The sequence below is a fragment of the Balaenoptera physalus genome, assembly GCF_965194825.1.
Source record: "Balaenoptera physalus genome assembly, chromosome: 15".
In the NCBI taxonomy this organism is placed as follows: domain Eukaryota; kingdom Metazoa; phylum Chordata; class Mammalia; order Artiodactyla; family Balaenopteridae; genus Balaenoptera; species Balaenoptera physalus.
The window spans coordinates 33,664,113-33,687,766 of NC_138894.1; the positions used below are offsets into that span (position 1 = coordinate 33,664,113).

A 23,654-nucleotide genomic window follows, 5' to 3' on the forward strand; every position below is an offset into this window, starting at 1 on the left:
GAATGTTAAGAAGATTTCAGTTTATTTACCAGGAACAAACAAAACATAATGTAAAAATAGTTTCCCAGAAACGATTTCCATCGTTCTCTTCTTCCCTTTCTCCCGCAGACTGACTGGTGTTTCATCTTGACAAGTTCTCTGAAGTTCTCTGTCATTCCATAGGAAAGCGGTCTGGCTTGGAGGTTGCAATCCCAGGGAATTTTTCATCAGCGGGGAAGTCTCCATCACTACAGAGGAATCAAGGTTGAAGTCAGTCCCGGGTAAGTGAGATGCTCCCCCTAAACACCAACACAGCAGTCGTGTACCTTTCAAGGGGTTCAGGGGCAAGATGGGCAAGGCATTTCTACTAACTCTTCTTAAGGATCATGGACAGTGCCCTATGCTACGAGGTAAGCGGTGACTGTTGTAATTCTTACTGGTGATCATTTCATGTCACTGATCCTTGGCTCTCTTTGTATCTCATAGGACTGTTGTAAGTCCAATACAAAATGAGTCTTCTTTTTAAAAAACTGAAATGTTTTACAAAGCCTAGCATTCTCATAGAGAGTCCTTTGAATTCTCCCCACTTTCCCGAGAGGCTAAGAACACTTCACACCATGAACTAGGAGAGGGGGTAGAGCCCTTTCTGATGAAATATAGAAACAAAGACAGAGTCTTAGCCTGCTTGCTCTCTGGACAGGATCTCGGACCACAAGGTCTTAAATCCTGGTATAAATGACGGAAGTGAGGACAGTTCAACTGGCACTCTCATAACAAGAGTTCTGAAACACCTTCCAAAGAGACTGTAGCAGTAGACGAGGGAAGGGAGTGCTACAGTGTGGTAGTACAGGGGGAATGCTCGGCTACAGCAGTGAAAAATGTGGTACCTATTGGTGTGCTCTTGGGGTTCTTGTACATGTAGCATAGATGACCTTTACAGTGTCCCTCCCACCTTCCCACCTGCATTAGGTGTTCTGTTTTTTTGTTTTTTTTTTTTTTTTAATTTACGTTTATTGATTGATTGATTGATTGAACTTATTTATTCTACGTATTTATTTTTTTGGCTGCACTGGGTCCTCATTGGTGTGCACGGGCTTTCTCTAGTTGCGGCTAGCGGGGTCTACTCTTGGTTGCGGTGTGCGGGCTTCTCATCGCGGTGGCCTCTCTTGTTGCGGAGCATGGGCTGTAGGCGCGTGGGCTTCGGTAGTTGCGGGTCACGGGCTCTGGAATGCAGGCTCAGTCGTTGTGGCACATGCGCTTAGTTGCTGCACGGCATGTGGGATCTTCGCAGACCGGGGCTCGAAGCCGTGTCCCCTGCATTGGCAGGCGCCACCAGGGAAGCCCTAGCTGTTCTTACATAGAGTCTAAAAACAGAGAGCACTGAGAGAAGGTAGTGGTTATTAAAGGCTCAGGATCTAAATTCTACCTGTCTCTACACCCCTTCCCAGCTGTCGATTTGACCCCATTTGTGAATGCCGACCTCATTCTTCAACTTTCTCTGCCGTTTGTATACTCACCTTGAAAACTTGTTTCTGTGATGCGTTGAGCAGACACAGGGTGGCAGATTGCAGAGGTGGAAGCTGGTGGTCGGATATTTGTGGGCTGAATCTCCTTCAGTCCCATTCCCATTTCTGGTTGCGCAGAGGCCCTACTTCCTGTGTATGACGCGGAGCCATAGGATTGCGGGCAGGAGCCAAGTTCTCCATACAGTGAAGACCCCAGTGTGCCTTGGTTATAGTAATATACCTGGCTTCCTTCCTGGTAGGGAAGTGACAGGCGGCTATGCCCCTGATTTGTTCGTGGGCCTCCTGATACAGCAGTTCCCTTGGCTCTGGCCCTGTCGTCAGCTGCCCCTAGGAGGACTCTGAGCCCTAGCCACTTCTCTGGTAGATTTGCCTATTCCCCCACTATAATCACACCTGAATAAGGCAACTCAAACCTTTCAGAGATGTGTCGTGAACCTCTTGTTTTCTGAAATACCTATCTGGTGGTTGTGAGACTTAAGGCCAACCTCCCCGAGAGACTTTGTTTCTATTTCTCCTAGTAAACCTAGACTCATCTCCTGTCACCTTCAACTCTACTCCAATTGTGTTCTTTCAACCCAGACCCCTGACCCTGCTTTTTACTTCTGCCATTTCATCCTCACTCCTGCTTCCTTTCCTAAATCCATACGTCTCTTTTGGCCTTCCTAGCCCTGGGCCAAGTTCCTTCCTCTTTCCTCAGTTTTTACCCCTTTCCTTCATTCTCCCATCCAACTTTCAGGCCTTCCTTTCTCACGCCCCAGTTAGCAGCATCTCAAAATTCGAAAGGTTTATTACTCATCTATTAATTCTATTCCATTTACTTATTCGGTTCTATACCTATCTTACCTATGTATGGAAGAACCGCTGGTAGCCAAGGTGGCAGCAAGAATCCTAGCAGCTGTCACCTGACGTATCCGTAGTAGTCAGCAATTTCCATTTCTTTGTCCCTCTGGGTGAAAAATTGCAGCTTCCCCGAAGAGGTGTATCTGGCAGCATTCTCCCGTTGTTGTTGAGCCCGCCTCTTCATGGCCTCTCGCTCTGGCCTCTGCTCTTGTTCGATGGGCTTTGACATGACTGGCTCAGGCACGTTGGGTTCCCTCCATGGAACTCGTTGCTTGCTGAAGTCTTGGAGTAGAAGTTGGGTTTGGAGCTTGGGTGGGGACTGGCGCTTAGTCACAGCAGGGGGAACAGGCTCGCGCTGGAGAGAAGCGCCAGATGAAGTTTTGTAGGGTGCAGGCCTAGGAGCAGCAGGCTGAGGGACACGAGGCTGGGTATGGTTGGTCCAAGCCGGTTGGGTTGGGTTGGCCACAGTTGGCTGAGCTGGTTTGGCGGGACCTGGCAAAGAGGCAGGAGCTGGCTGGGATGAATTGACTGCAGCAGGTTGAGCTGAGTCAGTAGAACCAGGCTGGGCACGGTAAGCCACAGCAGGCCGATGTGAGGCCAGAGACTGTGGCCTCCGAGGAGCGGGTCGAGCTTGAGGCTTGTCCCAGGCAGAAAAAGGCAGAGGTATCAACTTGACCTTCCCAGGAGGAGGCCGCTCACACTGGGATGGAGATGGACACTCTGTTTCAGCACTGCTGTCTGGTTTCTGGGCTTGGACTTGCGTTTTCTCAGGCCTCTTACCCTCACGTGGGGTATGCCGCCGTGGCTGGATCGCTGGGGGTGGCTGGGGGTCTTTGGGGTTGCTTGAATTTCCCAAGAGCCGACAGGAAGAGAGCCCAGTTTTCGTCTCATTCTTCTTCCCCAGCGCATGAAGAACCTTCACAGACTCCAGCATGCGCACGCCAAGGGAGGTTCGAGGCTTTTGAAAGCTCTCTTGGCGAAGCTCAGTTTGGTGTTCCTTTCGCTTCGTGTTGGGGATTGCTGGCTTGTCTTCTGCCTTGACTTTGTTCCCTGACTGCTTGTTCTCTTCAGCCTTGTTTCTTCCTCTGGTCCTTTTGGTCTTTTCCTGCCCATGGCTCTCAGTTTTGCTGATCTTTCCGGATGCAGCTTTCTGAGGTTTGCCTTGAGAGTGCTTGGCCGTGTTCGCAGGAGCCCTGTCACTGACTGCAGCAGTGCATATAACCGCTTCTCCCCCTAACAGGCACTCTGGATCCTTTGGCTGGATTTTGGCCTTGGGAGCACCACCGATAGGCTCAGAGGCTTTCTGTTTGTTCTTCCTGGGTTGATCAGAGGGAACCTTTACGACACTTGGCTTTTCCTGCACCTGATTCACCTTAATGGCTCTGGTGTCTTCAGCTTTGATCACGTTGGGACCTTGGGATCGATCAAGATCTTTCCAAGAATTAAAGAGCTGGGGAAGGTGAATATCCTCCGCCAGTGTAGTAATGTCTGCAAGACCACTGCTAGGTTCAGTCCCATTTTCAAGTGTCCCTAGGTCCTGACGACTCAGGCTGTTCTCTCCCAGATCAGCATTTTCAGAACCAGGCTGCTCCTCTTGGCTGAGGGGATCGGTGCAGGCCAGCGGCTGGGGAATATCAGGGATTCCCAAAGGGAGTAGTGGAGGATCTTGGTTTTCTATTGGGATCTGGTAGGCCTCCAGAGGCTTTGACAGCTTGGTTTTGATATCCTCCACGTTCTTACTCTCTGTTTGTCCCTGGCTTGGAGCTGGAGGCAGGGCCAGGAGACGCCTGGCACTCTGGACTGGAGCTGTCACTGAAATGTCCCCAAGTTCAGATGGTGGGTTACTCTCAAGTATGTGACTGTTTCTGCTACTGCAGGACTTGGGGAGTTCTTGAGTTTGTGTCACACAAAACGTCTGGCTTGGAGGTTGCAATCCCAGGGAATTTTTCATCACCAGGGAAGTCTCCATCACTACAAAGGGATCAAGGGAGAAGTCAGTCCCTGGTAAATGAGATGCTCCCCCTAAACACCAACACAGCAGTCATGTACCTTTCAAGGGGTTCAGGGGCAAGATGGGCAAGGCATTTCTACTAACTCTTCTTAAGGATCATGGACAGTGCCCTATGCTACGAGGTAAGCGGTGACTGTTGTAATGCTTAACTGGTGATCATTTCATGTCACTGATCCTTGGCTCTCTTTGTATCTCATAGGACTGTTGTAAGTCCAATACAAAATGAGTCTTCTTTTTAAACAACTGAAATGTTTTACAAAGCCTAGCATTCTCATATAGAGTCCTTTCAATTCTCCCCACTTTCCCGAGAGGCTAAGAACACTTCACACCATGAACTAGGAGAGGGGGTAGAGCCCTTTCTGATGAAATACAGAAACAAAGACAGAGTCTTAGCCTGCTTGCTCTCTGGACAGGATCTCGGACCACAAGGTCTTAAATCCTGGTATAAATGACGGAAGTGAGGACACTTCAACTGGCACTCTCATAACAAGAGTTCTGAGACACCTTCCAAAGAGACTGTAGCAGTAGACGAGGGAAGGGAGTGCTACAGTGTGGTAGTACAGGGGGAATGCTCGGCTACAGCAGTGAAAAATGTGGTACCTATTGGTGTGCTCTCGGGGTTCTTGTACATGTAGCATAGATGACCTTTACAGTGTCCCTCCCACCTTCCCACCTGCATTAGGTGTTCTTTTTGTTTTTTTGTTTTTTTAATTTACGTTTATTTATTGATTGATTGTTTGAACTTATTTATTCTACGTATTTATTTTTTTGGCTGCACAGGGTCTTCATTGCTGTGCACGGGCTTTCTCTAGTTGCGGCTAGCGGGGTCTACTCTTGGTTGCGGTGTGCGGGCTTCTCTTGTTGCGGAGCATGCGCTCTAGGCGCGTGGGCTTCGGTAGTTGCGGCTCACGGGCTCTAGAATGCAGGCTCAGTCGTTGTGGCACATGGGCTTTGTTGCTCCACGGCATGTGGGATCTTCCCAGACCAGGGCTCGAACCCGTGTCCCCCTCATTGCATTGGCAGGCGGATTCTTAACCACGGCGCCACCAGGGAAGCCCTAGGTGTTCTTACATAGAGTCTAAAAACAGAGGGCACTGAGCGAAGGTAGTGGTTACTAAAGGCTCAGGATCTAAATTCTACCTGTCTCTACACCCCTTCCCAGCTGTCGATTTGACCCCATTTGTGAATGCCGACCTCATTCTTCAACTTTCTCTGCCGTTTGTATACTCACCTTGAAAACTTGTTTCTGTGATGCGTTGAGCAGACACAGGGTGGCAGATTGCAGAGGTGGAAGCTGGTGGTCGGATATTTGTGGGCTGAATCTCCTTCAGTCCCATTCCCATTTCTGGTTGCGCAGAGGCCCTACTTCCTGTGTATGACGCGGAGCCATAGGATTGCGGGCAGGAGCCAAGTTCTCCATACAGTGAAGACCCCAGTGTGCCTTGGTTATAGTAATATACCTGGCTTCCTTCCTGGTAGGGAAGTGACAGGCGGCTATGCCCCTGATTTGGAATCTGAGATGGTGCTCCCTGAGCAAGCCTGGCAGAAAGTGATGGATATAGAGGGACCATGTTATTGGCGTCTGAAGTTTTATCATACTGGGCTGCCATAAACATGGAGGAAGCAGCTGGGTGCCGGTCAGTGAGTGCCAGAGTAAAGTCTCCGAGTGAAGAGGAATTCTTTTCAGTGCTTCCTGTGATGTCCCACTCAAGAACACCTGGATAGGAAGGAGCTGAAGTGGAGATCTGGCTGTGGTCAGTAACTCCAGATAACATAGTCGTGCTGGAATGTTGGTAAAGGTAGGCACTACCCATGAGTGTCTGGAAAGAGGTACCGGTAGCCGATGCCGAACTGACGGCAGGGGCAGAGACTCTGGAGAAGTTGCAGACACTTCGTGTTAGGGAAGTTGCATTGCTCACCACAGGAAGAGAATGCTGCAGAGAATTTAGAGTTCCAAGTAGAGATGGATTTTGGAAATTTTCTGTAAGAACAAGAGGGTCATGAAAAACTCAGGGAGGTTGAGAAATTCTCACTACGTTTGAGGAACAGCATTATCTTAAGGTTCTTGCTCTCAGGACACCTCTACTATCGACCCTTCCTGAGAAACCCAAAATCAGACAGTTAATGATGGCTGTAAGGACTGAGCAGTTTTCCACTCTTCTGTATTAACTGCCTGTGCTCCCATCTTGGGCACAGATGGGCAGAAGAGCCAAGTGGTATGGTTCAGACATTGTTCTCTAGGCTGGAAGCAACCTTCTCCCTGCCCTGTCTTTCCCTTCAGCCTGCACTCGTATTGACTTCTATGCTATTTCCTAGACTGGAAGCATTTTAGAACTAGGAGGCCCTTAGAGAACTTTCTCTTTTTTCAGTCTCATTTCACGAGTAAGGAAACTGAGGCTCAGAGAGGTCGGGTTGACTTGTTCAAGTTCTCTCATTATGTTAGTGTCATTACCAGGTTTCAGAACCTAAGTATCCTGACTTCCTTGCCAGGACTCCACTCTGAGCATGATAGTGCCAGAAAGCAGGAGAAATAGAACTTATAATATAAGCATTTTTTTTGTCCATTAGAAAACAGTACGGCCATTACCATTGTCATCTTCAGTGTCTCCCTTTGCTTGTGCAGTTCCCACGCTATTACCTAGAGTTGACGTATAGCTCAGTCCAACTGGTGAACTGAAAGAGTCATTTTTGCCCTCTTCAAGCCTGGTTTCTCATCCTACCTCAAAATGATTACCCGAAAGTGGATTTCTTAAGTGCTTTTGGAAAGAGAAAAGTTATCTGATTACTTCAGATTACTCATCTATAAAGTGGTTATAACACCACCACCAATAATAATAGCAGTAATAATTAATAGATGAATAAGCTGATCTATTGCGTATGATTTATATGGAGGAAGATACAATAAGTTCTAGAAAGACAAAGAAAAATCATGAAAAACATGTTACGTAACGAAAAAGAAATCCATAGATATTAATGAAAACTGGGGTATGTGGGCAAGTATCAAAGCCTAATGAATTTACTAACAAATGACATTCTGTACCATACATGCAATATTATGAAAGTGAATTTTGCCCACTCTATTTTAGTGAATACTATTAACCAAAAAACACGATGGAGGTGATAGAGGTGAATGAATTCCTAGCCAATGCATACAGACAGAGACGATAAATCAGTAAAAAATGCACAACAAGCAACAGAATGCAACAAATGTGAATGTATAGGTAGCCACAACATATATAGACAAGTATTTCAATGAAAACCGGTACAAAGCAGACAGCAAAATAGTAAGTGTAAAAGAGTTTCATTATTGTGCTCATTCATATTTTTACCCAGCAAGTAACAGGTATTAAGCCTAGGAGAAATATATCTTTCCATGAATATAACTCATATAATAAGCAGAAAGGAAGCTTAAAAAGTATCAAGAAGGTTTTTGTATTTATCCTAGAACTTAGAATCATCTTCCACATCCAAGAAGATGACATCCCAAGACCTCAAAAAACCATCATCCCTAGAATCCAATTAAAAAAGATTTTCAAATGTAAGAAAATCCAAAGGACTCCACAACATTGTTTTAGATAAATGTGGATGTTTGTGTTTTCTTTTTTTCTTTTGCCGCGCCGCGTGGCCCTGGCCGTGAAAGCACCGAGTCCTAAAGCGCTGGACCGCCAGGGAATTCCCTAAATGGGGAATTAGAGATGTGGGGCTTGACTTTTTCTTTTTCTTCTCCGGTAGCTAAGATCTACAAGCGAACGATGGCTGTTGATCAATGTGCTCTCTGTGTTAGGAAGGAAATAACTGTAAAAATGAAAAGCAACCTTGCCTTAGAAGCTACATATCACACAAAGGAAATAGTCCTTCTGATTCAATGTAGAAGATATCATTTAAAATGTTTAATTGGTCAAATGTCTACCTAGTTTAAAAATTAGAAAGAATAGAACACTGAAAAGCAGCCCCCTAGATAACCACTTTGGTTTCTGGTTTCTAGGAAGCATCATTTCTAAAACATACTTCTAAAATGTTTCTATTCCAAACTGTCAAGTGCCAGCTGTATTCAGAGAGGCAATAAAAGAAAGAAAACGGAGTATGACTTTTCTGATAGGCTGCCCTTCCTGGTGATCCCCTGTTCTGGCCTTACTTTCCTTCTTAGTCTGTTAATGTAAGGATTTGCTACCATCAGCTTTGTTTTGCCCTGCTCTGAGCAGATTTCCCTCTGTGCTGTTTCTGCTTTAATTTAAAATCTTTGGCTCCCATCAACATTCCATGGCAAACTGCCTCTTTCTTGAGAGCTCCTCTATGCTTTCCCTCTTCATTCTTATATTTTTTTCCCATCTCTTGGTTCCTGTTGGCCTGTGCTAATGAAAACAATCCTAAACTTGCTTACGTTTGACTCTGTGCCTCCCTATATAGCCCAGTACTCTCCATCCTCTCTCCCTATTCTCTCTTTTCAACTAGTCGAAATACTAGTGGAGGGAGACCATTGGAGATGAAACATCTTGGTATATATCGCTAGTTTTCTGTGTCACCTGGCTTTTCTATGTTTCTGTTGAAACACTCTTTTGAGAAGTCTCTGATTTCATTTTCTACATGGGTACCCTTTAAGGCTCAATATTGGAAAAGAAGGGGATCAGAGTGATCAACCCAATGTGGTATCCTAACGTAACAGATAAGGAAAGCAGCAGGCTTTGTGAGGCAGTCAGTGATTTGTCCAAAGTCACACAGACAGTAAACGTCAAAGTCAAAACTGAAATTAGGTCTCCAGACTTGTAGTTCAATACTTTCCCTCATTATTCCACGCTATTTTGAATCTCCTCCTCAATTTAGGGGCAAAAGAAATCGAACGCAAAACTTTCCAAAGTTTCTTTTCTTACCTGACATGGTCAGAGAAGAGGAGACATCAACTGCAGGTACAAGGGATGAGGAGACAACACTAGAGGATGTCTGAGTGGCTGCAGCTGAACGGCGCACGTGTCCAGTACAAAGGTCACTGGTTACTGGTCCAAACGGCTCCACGGAAACCCCAAGACCTCTACCAAGTGGTAGTAGGTTTGGTAGGAGAGTGATGTCACAAAGCAGGCAGTTGAAAGGTATGAGCTAGCCAATAGGGAGGTCCGATCCCCAACAGGAGGGCGGGCTTGGGTGAAGAGAGCGTAGGAGAGCTAAAACAACCCCTCAATTTCTGAGCTCTGGGGAGGAAATCCTAGAAGACAGATTTACCTCCCCCAGGCTCTTCCATTAGGGAAATCATTGCAACATTTCTTACAGACGTTCATTAATATAATTAACTAACAGTTACTTATATTCTACAGAGTATTCTATTTTATGTATCATATACTTAGAGCTATATAGATCTTATTTAACTAGTATCCTTAGGAAGGAAAGAGCCATGTAGTTTGAACTATTACAGTTGTAACTTGGTTAAAGAGCAGGGTGAAGTTTGTTGAGTGTACCCTGTGGAGAATGTTGTGGTCCAAGGCTCTTCTCTTTTAGTTTCTTCTCCTTGACTCCTACCTTCCTTGGGCTGGGCTAGGCTGGGGGCCAGGTTGGACTTGCGACTTAACATTTCTCTTCCGCTTTCTTTTTTTTTTTTTTTCTTCCATTATGGGCATTGCTTCTAGGACAAGCCTTGGTCTTGCATTGGATGTTCCTTCCTGTCAACTTCCAGCAGCAGGAGTCTTCTTTTCAGTGCTTGATGCTTCACGAAATAGACTCTGCCCATTGGCAGCAAATACCAGAGAGCCAGGAGACAGAGCTGGTTGCAGACCTTTCCTCTTCCAGCCTTTGGTTGCAATTGTTTTGCCCATGATTTGCTAGCTCTAGTTCCTTGGGCCACACAGGTATCCTGCCATCCAGCTCTTTTTATATGTGAGAGACATTCTGAACACTGTCCCTCTTTCTTTGCACAGAAGTATATACAGTGTGGCAGTTACCGTAATCTCCTCCCCCTTGCAAACAGCCCCTCTAGAATCTCGGACCTCTAGGACTCTCTGTCTTGCATGCTTGGGTGCAAGGCCAAGCACAATGAAGAGGAGAATAATTAGAGAAAGAGGAGGACATTGGTGGAGAACTGGGAGCAGGTAAGGTGAAAGGGCACCGGAGAAAAGAGATGCATGTAGGTTTTTTGGTTTCTGTGGGAAACAAGTTGACACACTTGGGCCTCATTTTGTATTAACAGAACAGAGAGTTGTAGATATAAGTAGCTAGATCGTGCAGCAACTGCCATGAAGTCTGTACACTGAAGAGAACAGTCTCACATCTAGTTTTCATTTTGTTTTATGTCATATTACCTTATTTATAGCATTCACTGGTATGTTTGTAGAACGCAGATGTTTTCAAATGCTCTGGTTTTGTCTACATGGTTATTTCCTTGTCCTATTTGTAAGGAATCCAACATTGTAAGACATATTGCATGTTTTTCTCTTGACGATTGTTTACCTTGAAGCGTCATGAGCTAACTTGAGCTGTTGGATTTTGTGGAGAAACTTTAAAAAGGGTCTGTGAAAAAGGCATTGTGGTGAGTCGCCTTATGCACCCGAGCGTAAGGAGCAGATATCTGCCACCAGCCCAGCTTGGCCTGGATTGCCTCTGTGTTAGTTCCCCTGGTTAGTGCTTTTCTCCCTAACCACTCTTGTGACTGTGATAATGTGAGTTAAGGGCTGAGTTGCTAGTGATTTATGTGTGAGGTAGGCTGGTTTGAGGGAGGAAATCTATGGACCTAGTCATTTTCCTTGGTGGTAAGCTTTCAGGGGTGCAAAGATCGATCTTCCTGGGGACTTCTCTGGTACCAGGAAGATATCGCATAGATGGGACCTCCAAAGACACACATTTAATTTTTAGGCCTGTTGTTCCTATTATGAGATGTGAGTTTCTTCACTGATGGGGATGCTGCTTATCTGAGAAGAAACTGTGAAAGGTGGTGTAGTATAGAGGTGTGGCTTAAGCTTTTAAGTTTTCTTCAAGGTTTTTCCCCTAAGCTTCATACTTCAGACGGCCTACTTACATGAGACTAGTATGTGATGTCAGGCTAACAACTTCCTAAATACCTGCAAGCCAGATCAGTGTCTCTTTTCTCTATATTCCCATGGAAATCAAGGGTCCCGCCGAATTTTCCATCGAAACAGTTGATTTGTGCTGTCTCTAGGAATTCTAAAGGGCGTACCGTTGCTTCCTAACCGGTGTCATTTGGGAGATCCCCCTCTGTACGTTCAAATGATTAATTTTGAGACTCTGCTCATGTGTGCAGTAAACCCTTTAATTCCCTAAGACCTTCCTTTCCTCCATCTCATACCCCATTAAGCCCGCCTCAGTTTATCTCCTGAATTTCTTTGGAATCTGTCAGCTCTCCCTCAACATCCTAATACTGAACTTGCCTGTCTGTTGCGATTAGGTCCTAACTAGTGTCCATATATCTTGTTTCCCTCCAATCCATTCTTCACACAAGAAAGCTTCAAAGCAAGTTGGAACATTGCTCATAAACATCGCTCACAAACATTGTTTTGAGAATAGAAAACACACTGGTGGCCTTTAAGACTCTGCGTGCTCTAGAATCCTCTCTGCTTCTCTAGCCCCATCTTGTGCCACGTTTGCCCTCACTTTCTATGCTTCAGATACACTGAATTAACCTTAGTTCTCACTCATCTGACAGAAGTCAGTTGAGAAATTATTTTTCACTGTGATTCCTAGCATTAAGGAATTTGATGATCAGGTTTTGTATGAGGACTAAAACTAAACTGGGAAGTGGAAGAATTGCGTTTCAACTGTTTCAGTCAACACGCATGTATTAATGATACCTAAGTATTGAACACCGGGCTAGGTTTCATGAGGGATACAGAAGTTCTGGCCATCTCTGGTTTTGGGTATCCCTTATTTGTTGAGACCTTTGCGTTGTTTGGTTGCCTTTTGTCTGTTTTCCAGATGGGAAAACAGGAACAAGGGAAGTATAGGTTATTACTAGGTGGGGTTGAACAAGTGGAGCAGCAAACTGCAAAGCAGAAAGAAGAGGGACGTACTATAGAGGGATGTGATTTCCATTTTCAAGGCGCCTGCGTCCTGTGCAGGGAGACAGCCTAACATAAAATGTGCCTAACAAAAGATCTATTGACTTCTTACTAAAAATCTCCAGTTCATATAACCCAGGGGTTTATACCTTCTCCTTTAAAAGTTCTATTCCTGGGACTTCCCTGGTGGTCCAGTGGTGAAGACTCTGCGCTTCCAATGCAGCAGGCGTGGGTTCAATCCCTGGTTGGCGAGCTAAGATCCCACATGCTGCGCAGCCAAAGAAATTTTTTTCAAAAGTTATACTCCTGTGTTGTTGAATTTAGTGGTTTAGATTTTGTTTGAATGTTAAGAAGATTTCAGTTTATTTACCAGGAACAAACAAAACATAATGTAAAAATAGTTTCCCAGAAACGATTTCCATCGTTCTCTTCTTCCCTTTCTCCCGCAGACTGACTGGTGTTTCATCTTGACAAGTTCTCTGAAGTTCTCTGTCATTCCATAGGAAAGCGGTCTGGCTTGGAGGTTGCAATCCCAGGGAATTTTTCATCAGCGGGGAAGTCTCCATCACTACAGAGGAATCAAGGTTGAAGTCAGTCCCGGGTAAGTGAGATGCTCCCCCTAAACACCAACACAGCAGTCGTGTACCTTTCAAGGGGTTCAGGGGCAAGATGGGCAAGGCATTTCTACTAACTCTTCTTAAGGATCATGGACAGTGTGCCCTATGCTACGAGGTAAGCGGTGACTGTTGTAATTCTTACTGGTGATCATTTCATGTCACTGATCCTTGGCTCTCTTTGTATCTCATAGGACTGTTGTAAGTCCAATACAAAATGAGTCTTCTTTTTAAAAAACTGAAATGTTTTACAAAGCCTAGCATTCTCATAGAGAGTCCTTTGAATTCTCCCCACTTTCCCGAGAGGCTAAGAACACTTCACACCATGAACTAGGAGAGGGGGTAGAGCCCTTTCTGATGAAATATAGAAACAAAGACAGAGTCTTAGCCTGCTTGCTCTCTGGACAGGATCTCGGACCACAAGGTCTTAAATCCTGGTATAAATGACGGAAGTGAGGACAGTTCAACTGGCACTCTCATAACAAGAGTTCTGAAACACCTTCCAAAGAGACTGTAGCAGTAGACGAGGGAAGGGAGTGCTACAGTGTGGTAGTACAGGGGGAATGCTCGGCTACAGCAGTGAAAAATGTGGTACCTATTGGTGTGCTCTTGGGGTTCTTGTACATGTAGCATAGATGACCTTTACAGTGTCCCTCCCACCTTCCCACCTGCATTAGGTGTTCTGTTTTTTTGTTTTTTTTTTTTTTTTAATTTACGTTTATTGATTGATTGATTGATTGAACTTATTTATTCTACGTATTTATTTTTTTGGCTGCACTGGGTCCTCATTGGTGTGCACGGGCTTTCTCTAGTTGCGGCTAGCGGGGTCTACTCTTGGTTGCGGTGTGCGGGCTTCTCATCGCGGTGGCCTCTCTTGTTGCGGAGCATGGGCTGTAGGCGCGTGGGCTTCGGTAGTTGCGGCTCACGGGCTCTGGAATGCAGGCTCAGTCGTTGTGGCACATGCGCTTAGTTGCTGCACGGCATGTGGGATCTTCGCAGACCGGGGCTCGAAGCCGTGTCCCCTGCATTGGCAGGCGCCACCAGGGAAGCCCTAGCTGTTCTTATATAGAGTCTAAAAACAGAGAGCACTGAGAGAAGGTAGTGGTTATTAAAGGCTCAGGATCTAAATTCTACCTGTCTCTACACCCCTTCCCAGCTGTCGATTTGACCCCGTTTGTGAATGCCGACCTCATTCTTCAACTTGCTCTGCCGTTTGTATACTCACCTTGAAAACTTGTTTCTGTGATGCGTTGAGCAGACACAGGGTGGCAGATTGCAGAGGTGGAAGCTGGTGGTCGGATATTTGCGGGCTGAATCTCCTTCAGTCCCATTCCCATTTCTGGTTGCACAGAGGCCCTACTTCCTGTGTATGACGCGGAGCCATAGGATTGCGGGCAGGAGCCAAGTTCTCCATACAGTGAAGACCCCAGTGTGCCTTGGTTATAGTAATATACCTGGCTTCCTTCCTGGTAGGGAAGTGACAGGCGGCTATGCCCCTGATTTGTTCGTGGGCCTCCTGATGCAGCAGTTCCCTTGGCTCTGGCCCTGTCGTCAGCTGCCCCTAGGAGGACTCTGAGCCCTAGCCACTTCTCTGGTAGATTTGCCTATTCCCCCACTATAATCACACCTGAATAAGGCAACTCAAACCTTTCAGAGATGTGTCGTGAACCTCTTGTTTTCTGAAATACCTATCTGGTGGTTGTGAGACTTAAGGCCAACCTCCCCGAGAGACTTTGTTTCTATTTCTCCTAGTAAACCTAGACTCATCTCCTGTCACCTTCAACTCTACTCCAATTGTGTTCTTTCAACCCAGACCCCTGACCCTGCTTTTTACTTCTGCCATTTCATCCTCACTCCTGCTTCCTTTCCTAAATCCATACGTCTCTTTTGGCCTTCCTAGCCCTGGGCCAAGTTCCTTCCTCTTTCCTCAGTTTTTACCCCTTTCCTTCATTCTCCCATCCAACTTTCAGTCCTTCCTTTCTCACGCCCCAGTTAGCAGCATCTCAAAATTCGAAAGGTTTATTACTCATCTATTAATTCTATTCCATTTACTTATTCGGTTCTATACCTATCTTACCTATGTATGGAAGAACCGCTGGTAGCCAAGGTGGCAGCAAGAATCCTAGCAGCTGTCACCTGACGTATCCGTAGTAGTCAGCAATTTCCATTTCTTTGTCCCTCTGGGTGAAAAATTGCAGCTTCCCCGAAGAGGTGTATCTGGCAGCATTCTCCCGTTGTTGTTGAGCCCGCCTCTTCATGGCCTCTCGCTCTGGCCTCTGCTCTTGTTCGATGGGCTTTGACATGACTGGCTCAGGCACGTTGGGTTCCCTCCATGGAACTCGTTGCTTGCTGAAGTCTTGGAGTAGAAGTTGGGTTTGGAGCTTGGGTGGGGACTGGCGCTTAGTCACAGCAGGGGGAACAGGCTCGCGCTGGAGAGAAGCGCCAGATGAAGTTTTGTAGGGTGCAGGCCTAGGAGCAGCAGGCTGAGGGACACGAGGCTGGGTATGGTTGGTCCAAGCCGGTTGGGTTGGGTTGGCCACAGTTGGCTGAGCTGGTTTGGCGGGACCTGGCAAAGAGGCAGGAGCTGGCTGGGATGAATTGACTGCAGCAGGTTGAGCTGAGTCAGTAGAACCAGGCTGGGCACGGTAAGCCACAGCAGGCCGATGTGAGGCCAGAGACTGTGGCCTCCGAGGAGCGGGTCGAGCTTGAGGCTTGTCCCAGGCAGAAAAAGGCAGAGGTATCAACTTGACCTTCCCAGGAGGAGGCCGCTCACACTGGGATGGAGATGGACACTCTGTTTCAGCACTGCTGTCTGGTTTCTGGGCTTGGACTTGCGTTTTCTCAGGCCTCTTACCCTCACGTGGGGTATGCCGCCGTGGCTGGATCGCTGGGGGTGGCTGGGGGTCTTTGGGGTTGCTTGAATTTCCCAAGAGCCGACAGGAAGAGAGCCCAGTTTTCGTCTCATTCTTCTTCCCCAGCGCATGAAGAACCTTCACAGACTCCAGCATGCGCACGCCAAGGGAGGTTCGAGGCTTTTGAAAGCTCTCTTGGCGAAGCTCAGTTTGGTGTTCCTTTCGCTTCGTGTTGGGGATTGCTGGCTTGTCTTCTGCCTTGACTTTGTTCCCTGACTGCTTGTTCTCTTCAGCCTTGTTTCTTCCTCTGGTCCTTTTGGTCTTTTCCTGCCCATGGCTCTCAGTTTTGCTGATCTTTCCGGATGCAGCTTTCTGAGGTTTGCCTTGAGAGTGCTTGGCCGTGTTCGCAGGAGCCCTGTCACTGACTGCAGCAGTGCATATAACCGCTTCTCCCCCTAACAGGCACTCTGGATCCTTTGGCTGGATTTTGGCCTTGGGAGCACCACCGATAGGCTCAGAGGCTTTCTGTTTGTTCTTCCTGGGTTGATCAGAGGGAACCTTTACGACACTTGGCTTTTCCTGCACCTGATTCACCTTAATGGCTCTGGTGTCTTCAGCTTTGATCACGTTGGGACCTTGGGATCGATCAAGATCTTTCCAAGAATTAAAGAGCTGGGGAAGGTGAATATCCTCCGCCAGTGTAGTAATGTCTGCAAGACCACTGCTAGGTTCAGTCCCATTTTCAAGTGTCCCTAGGTCCTGACGACTCAGGCTGTTCTCTCCCAGATCAGCATTTTCAGAACCAGGCTGCTCCTCTTGGCTGAGGGGATCGGTGCAGGCCAGCGGCTGGGGAATATCAGGGATTCCCAAAGGGAGTAGTGGAGGATCTTGGTTTTCTATTGGGATCTGGTAGGCCTCCAGAGGCTTTGACAGCTTGGTTTTGATATCCTCCACGTTCTTACTCTCTGTTTGTCCCTGGCTTGGAGCTGGAGGCAGGGCCAGGAGACGCCTGGCACTCTGGACTGGAGCTGTCACTGAAATGTCCCCAAGTTCAGATGGTGGGTTACTCTCAAGTATGTGACTGTTTCTGCTACTGCAGGACTTGGGGAGTTCTTGAGTTTGTGTCACACAAAACGTCTGGCTTGGAGGTTGCAATCCCAGGGAATTTTTCATCACCAGGGAAGTCTCCATCACTACAAAGGGATCAAGGGAGAAGTCAGTCCCTGGTAAATGAGATGCTCCCCCTAAACACCAACACAGCAGTCATGTACCTTTCAAGGGGTTCAGGGGCAAGATGGGCAAGGCATTTCTACTAACTCTTCTTAAGGATCATGGACAGTGCCCTATGCTACGAGGTAAGCGGTGACTGTTGTAATGCTTAACTGGTGATCATTTCATGTCACTGATCCTTGGCTCTCTTTGTATCTCATAGGACTGTTGTAAGTCCAATACAAAATGAGTCTTCTTTTTAAACAACTGAAATGTTTTACAAAGCCTAGCATTCTCATATAGAGTCCTTTCAATTCTCCCCACTTTCCCGAGAGGCTAAGAACACTTCACACCATGAACTAGGAGAGGGGGTAGAGCCCTTTCTGATGAAATACAGAAACAAAGACAGAGTCTTAGCCTGCTTGCTCTCTGGACAGGATCTCGGACCACAAGGTCTTAAATCCTGGTATAAATGACGGAAGTGAGGACACTTCAACTGGCACTCTCATAACAAGAGTTCTGAGACACCTTCCAAAGAGACTGTAGCAGTAGACGAGGGAAGGGAGTGCTACAGTGTGGTAGTACAGGGGGAATGCTCGGCTACAGCAGTGAAAAATGTGGTACCTATTGGTGTGCTCTCGGGGTTCTTGTACATGTAGCATAGATGACCTTTACAGTGTCCCTGCCACCTTCCCACCTGCATTAGGTGTTCTTTTTGTTTTTTTGTTTTTTTGTTTTTTTTTAATTTACGTTTATTTATTGATTGATTGTTTGAACTTATTTATTCTACGTATTTATTTTTTTGGCTGCACAGGGTCTTCATTGCTGTGCACGGGCTTTCTCTAGTTGCGGCTAGCGGGGTCTACTCTTGGTTGCGGTGTGCGGGCTTCTCTTGTTGCGGAGCATGCGCTCTAGGCGCGTGGGCTTCGGTAGTTGCGGCTCACGGGCTCTAGAATGCAGGCTCAGTCGTTGTGGCACATGGGCTTAGTTGCTCCACGGCATGTGGGATCTTCCCAGACCAGGGCTCGAACCCGTGTCCCCCGCATTGCATTGGCAGGTGGATTCTTAACCACGGCGCCACCAGGGAAGCCCTAGGTGTTCTTACATAGAGTCTAAAAACAGAGGGCACTGAGCGAAGGTAGTGGTTACTAAAGGCTCAGGATCTAAATTCTACCTGTCTCTACACCCCTTCCCAGCTGTCGATTTGACCCCATTTGTGAATGCCGACCTCATTCTTCAGCTTTCTCTGCCGTTTGTATACTCACCTTGAAAACTTGTTTCTGTGATGCGTTGAGCAGACACAGGGTGGCAGATTGCAGAGGTGGAAGCTGGTGGTCGGATATTTGTGGGCTGAATCTCCTTCAGTCCCATTCCCATTTCTGGTTGCGCAGAGGCCCTACTTCCTGTGTATGACGCGGAGCCATAGGATTGCGGGCAGGAGCCAAGTTCTCCATACAGTGAAGACCCCAGTGTGCCTTGGTTATAGTAATATACCTGGCTTCCTTCCTGGTAGGGAAGTGACAGGCGGCTATGCCCCTGATTTGGAATCTGAGATGGTGCTCCCTGAGCAAGCCTGGCAGAAAGTGATGGATATAGAGGGACCATGTTATTGGCGTCTGAAGTTTTATCATACTGGGCTGCCATAAACATGGAGGAAGCAGCTGGGTGCCGGTCAGTGAGTGCCAGAGTAAAGTCTCCGAGTGAAGAGGAATTCTTTTCAGTGCTTCCTGTGATGTCCCACTCAAGAACACCTGGATAGGAAGGAGCTGAAGTGGAGATCTGGCTGTGGTCAGTAACTCCAGATAACATAGTCGTGCTGGAATGTTGGTAAAGGTAGGCACTACCCATGAGTGTCTGGAAAGAGGTACCGGTAGCCGATGCCGAACTGACGGCAGGGGCAGAGACTCTGGAGAAGTTGCAGACACTTCGTGTTAGGGAAGTTGCATTGCTCACCACAGGAAGAGAATGCTGCAGAGAATTTAGAGTTCCAAGTAGAGATGGATTTTGGAAATTTTCTGTAAGAACAAGAGGGTCATGAAAAACTCAGGGAGGTTGAGAAATTCTCACTACGTTTGAGGAACAGCATTATCTTAAGGTTCTTGCTCTCAGGACACCTCTACTATCGACCCTTCCTGAGAAACCCAAAATCAGACAGTTAATGATGGCTGTAAGGACTGAGCAGTTTTCCACTCTTCTGTATTAACTGCCTGTGCTCCCATCTTGGGCACAGATGGGCAGAAGAGCCAAGTGGTATGGTTCAGACATTGTTCTCTAGGCTGGAAGCAACCTTCTCCCTGCCCTGTCTTTCCCTTCAGCCTGCACTCGTATTGACTTCTATGCTATTTCCTAGACTGGAAGCATTTTAGAACTAGGAGGCCCTTAGAGAACTTTCTCTTTTTTCAGTCTCATTTCACGAGTAAGGAAACTGAGGCTCAGAGAGGTCGGGTTGACTTGTTCAGGTTCTCTCATTATGTTAGTGTCATTACCAGGTTTCAGAACCTAAGTATCCTGACTTCCTTGCCAGGACTCCACTCTGAGCATGATAGTGCCAGAAAGCAGGAGAAATAGAACTTATAATATAAGCATTTTTTTTGTCCATTAGAAAACAGTACGGCCATTACCATTGTCATCTTCAGTGTCTCCCTTTGCTTGTGCAGTTCCCACGCTATTACCTAGAGTTGACGTATAGCTCAGTCCAACTGGTGAACTGAAAGAGTCATTTTTGCCCTCTTCAAGCCTGGTTTCTCATCCTACCTCAAAATGATTACCCGAAAGTGGATTTCTTAAGTGCTTTTGGAAAGAGAAAAGTTATCTGATTACTTCAGATTACTCATCTATAAAGTGGTTATAACACCACCACCAATAATAATAGCAGTAATAATTAATAGATGAATAAGCTGATCTATTGCGTATGATTTATATGGAGGAAGATACAATAAGTTCTAGAAAGACAAAGAAAAATCATGAAAAACATGTTACGTAACGAAAAAGAAATCCATAGATATTAATGAAAACTGGGGTATGTGGGCAAGTATCAAAGCCTAATGAATTTACTAACAAATGACATTCTGTACCATACATGCAATATTATGAAAGTGAATTTTGCCCACTCTATTTTAGTGAATACTATTAACCAAAAAACACGATGGAGGTGATAGAGGTGAATGAATTCCTAGCCAATGCATACAGACAGAGACGATAAATCAGTAAAAAATGCACAACAAGCAACAGAATGCAACAAATGTGAATGTATAGGTAGCCACAACATATATAGACAAGTATTTCAATGAAAACCGGTACAAAGCAGACAGCAAAATAGTAAGTGTAAAAGAGTTTCATTATTGTGCTCATTCATATTTTTACCCAGCAAGTAACAGGTATTAAGCCTAGGAGAAATATATCTTTCCATGAATATAACTCATATAATAAGCAGAAAGGAAGCTTAAAAAGTATCAAGAAGGTTTTTGTATTTATCCTAGAACTTAGAATCATCTTCCACATCCAAGAAGATGACATCCCAAGACCTCAAAAAACCATCATCCCTAGAATCCAATTAAAAAAGATTTTCAAATGTAAGAAAATCCAAAGGACTCCACAACATTGTTTTAGATAAATGTGGATGTTTGTGTTTTCTTTTTTTCTTTTGCCGCGCCGCGTGGCCCTGGCCGTGAAAGCACCGAGTCCTAAAGCGCTGGACCGCCAGGGAATTCCCTAAATGGGGAATTAGAGATGTGGGGCTTGACTTTTTCTTTTTCTTCTCCGGTAGCTAAGATCTACAAGCGAACGATGGCTGTTGATCAATGTGCTCTCTGTGTTAGGAAGGAAATAACTGTAAAAATGAAAAGCAACCTTGCCTTAGAAGCTACATATCACACAAAGGAAATAGTCCTTCTGATTCAATGTAGAAGATATCATTTAAAATGTTTAATTGGTCAAATGTCTACCTAGTTTAAAAATTAGAAAGAATAGAACACTGAAAAGCAGCCCCCTAGATAACCACTTTGGTTTCTGGTTTCTAGGAAGCATCATTTCTAAAACATACTTCTAAAATGTTTCTATTCCAAACTGTCAAGTGCCAGCTGTATTCAGAGAGGCAATAAAAGAAAGAAAACGGAGTATGACTTTTCTGATAGGCTGCCCTTCCTGGTGATCCCCTGTTCTGGCCTTACTTTCCTTCTTAGTCTGTTAATGTAAGGATTTGCTACCATCAGCTTTGTTTTGCCCTGCTCTGAGCAGATTTCCCTCTGTGCTGTTTCTGCTTTAATTTAAAATCTTTGGCTCCCATCAACATTCCATGGCAAACTGCCTCTTTCTTGAGAGCTCCTCTATGCTTTCCCTCTTCATTCTTATATTTTTTTCCCATCTCTTGGTTCCTGTTGGCCTGTGCTAATGAAAACAATCCTAAACTTGCTTACGTTTGACTCTGTGCCTCCCTATATAGCCCAGTACTCTCCATCCTCTCTCCCTATTCTCTCTTTTCAACTAGTCGAAATACTAGTGGAGGGAGACCATTGGAGATGAAACATCTTGGTATATATCGCTAGTTTTCTGTGTCACCTGGCTTTTCTATGTTTCTGTTGAAACACTCTTTTGAGAAGTCTCTGATTTCATTTTCTACATGGGTACCCTTTAAGGCTCAATATTGGAAAAGAAGGGGATCAGAGTGATCAACCCAATGTGGTATCCTAACGTAACAGATAAGGAAAGCAGCAGGCTTTGTGAGGCAGTCAGTGATTTGTCCAAAGTCACACAGACAGTAAACGTCAAAGTCAAAACTGAAATTAGGTCTCCAGACTTGTAGTTCAATACTTTCCCTCATTATTCCACGCTATTTTGAATCTCCTCCTCAATTTAGGGGCAAAAGAAATCGAACGCAAAACTTTCCAAAGTTTCTTTTCTTACCTGACATGGTCAGAGAAGAGGAGACATCAACTGCAGGTACAAGGGATGAGGAGACAACACTAGAGGATGTCTGAGTGGCTGCAGCTGAACGGCGCACGTGTCCAGTACAAAGGTCACTGGTTACTGGTCCAAACGGCTCCACGGAAACCCCAAGACCTCTACCAAGTGGTAGTAGGTTTGGTAGGAGAGTGATGTCACAAAGCAGGCAGTTGAAAGGTATGAGCTAGCCAATAGGGAGGTCCGATCCCCAACAGGAGGGCGGGCTTGGGTGAAGAGAGCGTAGGAGAGCTAAAACAACCCCTCAATTTCTGAGCTCTGGGGAGGAAATCCTAGAAGACAGATTTACCTCCCCCAGGCTCTTCCATTAGGGAAATCATTGCAACATTTCTTACAGACGTTCATTAATATAATTAACTAACAGTTACTTATATTCTACAGAGTATTCTATTTTATGTATCATATACTTAGAGCTATATAGATCTTATTTAACTAGTATCCTTAGGAAGGAAAGAGCCATGTAGTTTGAACTATTACAGTTGTAACTTGGTTAAAGAGCAGGGTGAAGTTTGTTGAGTGTACCCTGTGGAGAATGTTGTGGTCCAAGGCTCTTCTCTTTTAGTTTCTTCTCCTTGACTCCTACCTTCCTTGGGCTGGGCTAGGCTGGGGGCCAGGTTGGACTTGCGACTTAACATTTCTCTTCCGCTTTCTTTTTTTTTTTTTTTCTTCCATTATGGGCATTGCTTCTAGGACAAGCCTTGGTCTTGCATTGGATGTTCCTTCCTGTCAACTTCCAGCAGCAGGAGTCTTCTTTTCAGTGCTTGATGCTTCACGAAATAGACTCTGCCCATTGGCAGCAAATACCAGAGAGCTAGGAGACAGAGCTGGTTGCAGACCTTTCCTCTTCCAGCCTTTGGTTGCAATTGTTTTGCCCATGATTTGCTAGCTCTAGTTCCTTGGGCCACACAGGTATCCTGCCATCCAGCTCTTTTTATATGTGAGAGACATTCTGAACACTGTCCCTCTTTCTTTGCACAGAAGTATATACAGTGTGGCAGTTACCGTAATCTCCTCCCCCTTGCAAACAGCCCCTCTAGAATCTCGGACCTCTAGGACTCTCTGTCTTGCATGCTTGGGTGCAAGGCCAAGCACAATGAAGAGGAGAATAATTAGAGAAAGAGGAGGACATTGGTGGAGAACTGGGAGCAGGTAAGGTGAAAGGGCACCGGAGAAAAGAGATGCATGTAGGTTTTTTGGTTTCTGTGGGAAACAAGTTGACACACTTGGGCCTCATTTTGTATTAACAGAACAGAGAGTTGTAGATATAAGTAGCTAGATCGTGCAGCAACTGCCATGAAGTCTGTACACTGAAGAGAACAGTCTCACATCTAGTTTTCATTTTGTTTTATGTCATATTACCTTATTTATAGCATTCACTGGTATGTTTGTAGAACGCAGATGTTTTCAAATGCTCTGGTTTTGTCTACATGGTTATTTCCTTGTCCTATTTGTAAGGAATCCAACATTGTAAGACATATTGCATGTTTTTCTCTTGACGATTGTTTACCTTGAAGCGTCATGAGCTAACTTGAGCTGTTGGATTTTGTGGAGAAACTTTAAAAAGGGTCTGTGAAAAAGGCATTGTGGTGAGTCGCATTATGCACCCGAGCGTAAGGAGCAGATATCTGCCACCAGCCCAGCTTGGCCTGGATTGCCTCTGTGTTAGTTCC

General features: G+C 45.7%; 3 long non-coding RNA genes across 10 annotated transcripts in view; 2 read left to right on the forward strand and 1 right to left on the reverse strand.

Annotated features, from left to right (window-relative positions):
• The window catches only part of LOC309643390, a 2,123,356-nt gene that overhangs the window by 982,427 nt on the left and 1,117,275 nt on the right, over nucleotides 1-23,654 (reverse strand). The gene's annotated exons all lie outside the window — the stretch shown is intronic.
• Nucleotides 217-10,456, forward strand: LOC309644383. Its single transcript, XR_014254396.1, has 3 exons — nucleotides 217-243; nucleotides 4,333-4,349; nucleotides 10,260-10,456. It is a non-coding gene; the product is annotated as an uncharacterized lncRNA (long non-coding RNA).
• On the forward strand, nucleotides 12,908-23,159 carry LOC309644382. Its single transcript, XR_014254395.1, has 3 exons — nucleotides 12,908-12,934; nucleotides 17,026-17,042; nucleotides 22,963-23,159. It is a non-coding gene; the product is annotated as an uncharacterized lncRNA (long non-coding RNA).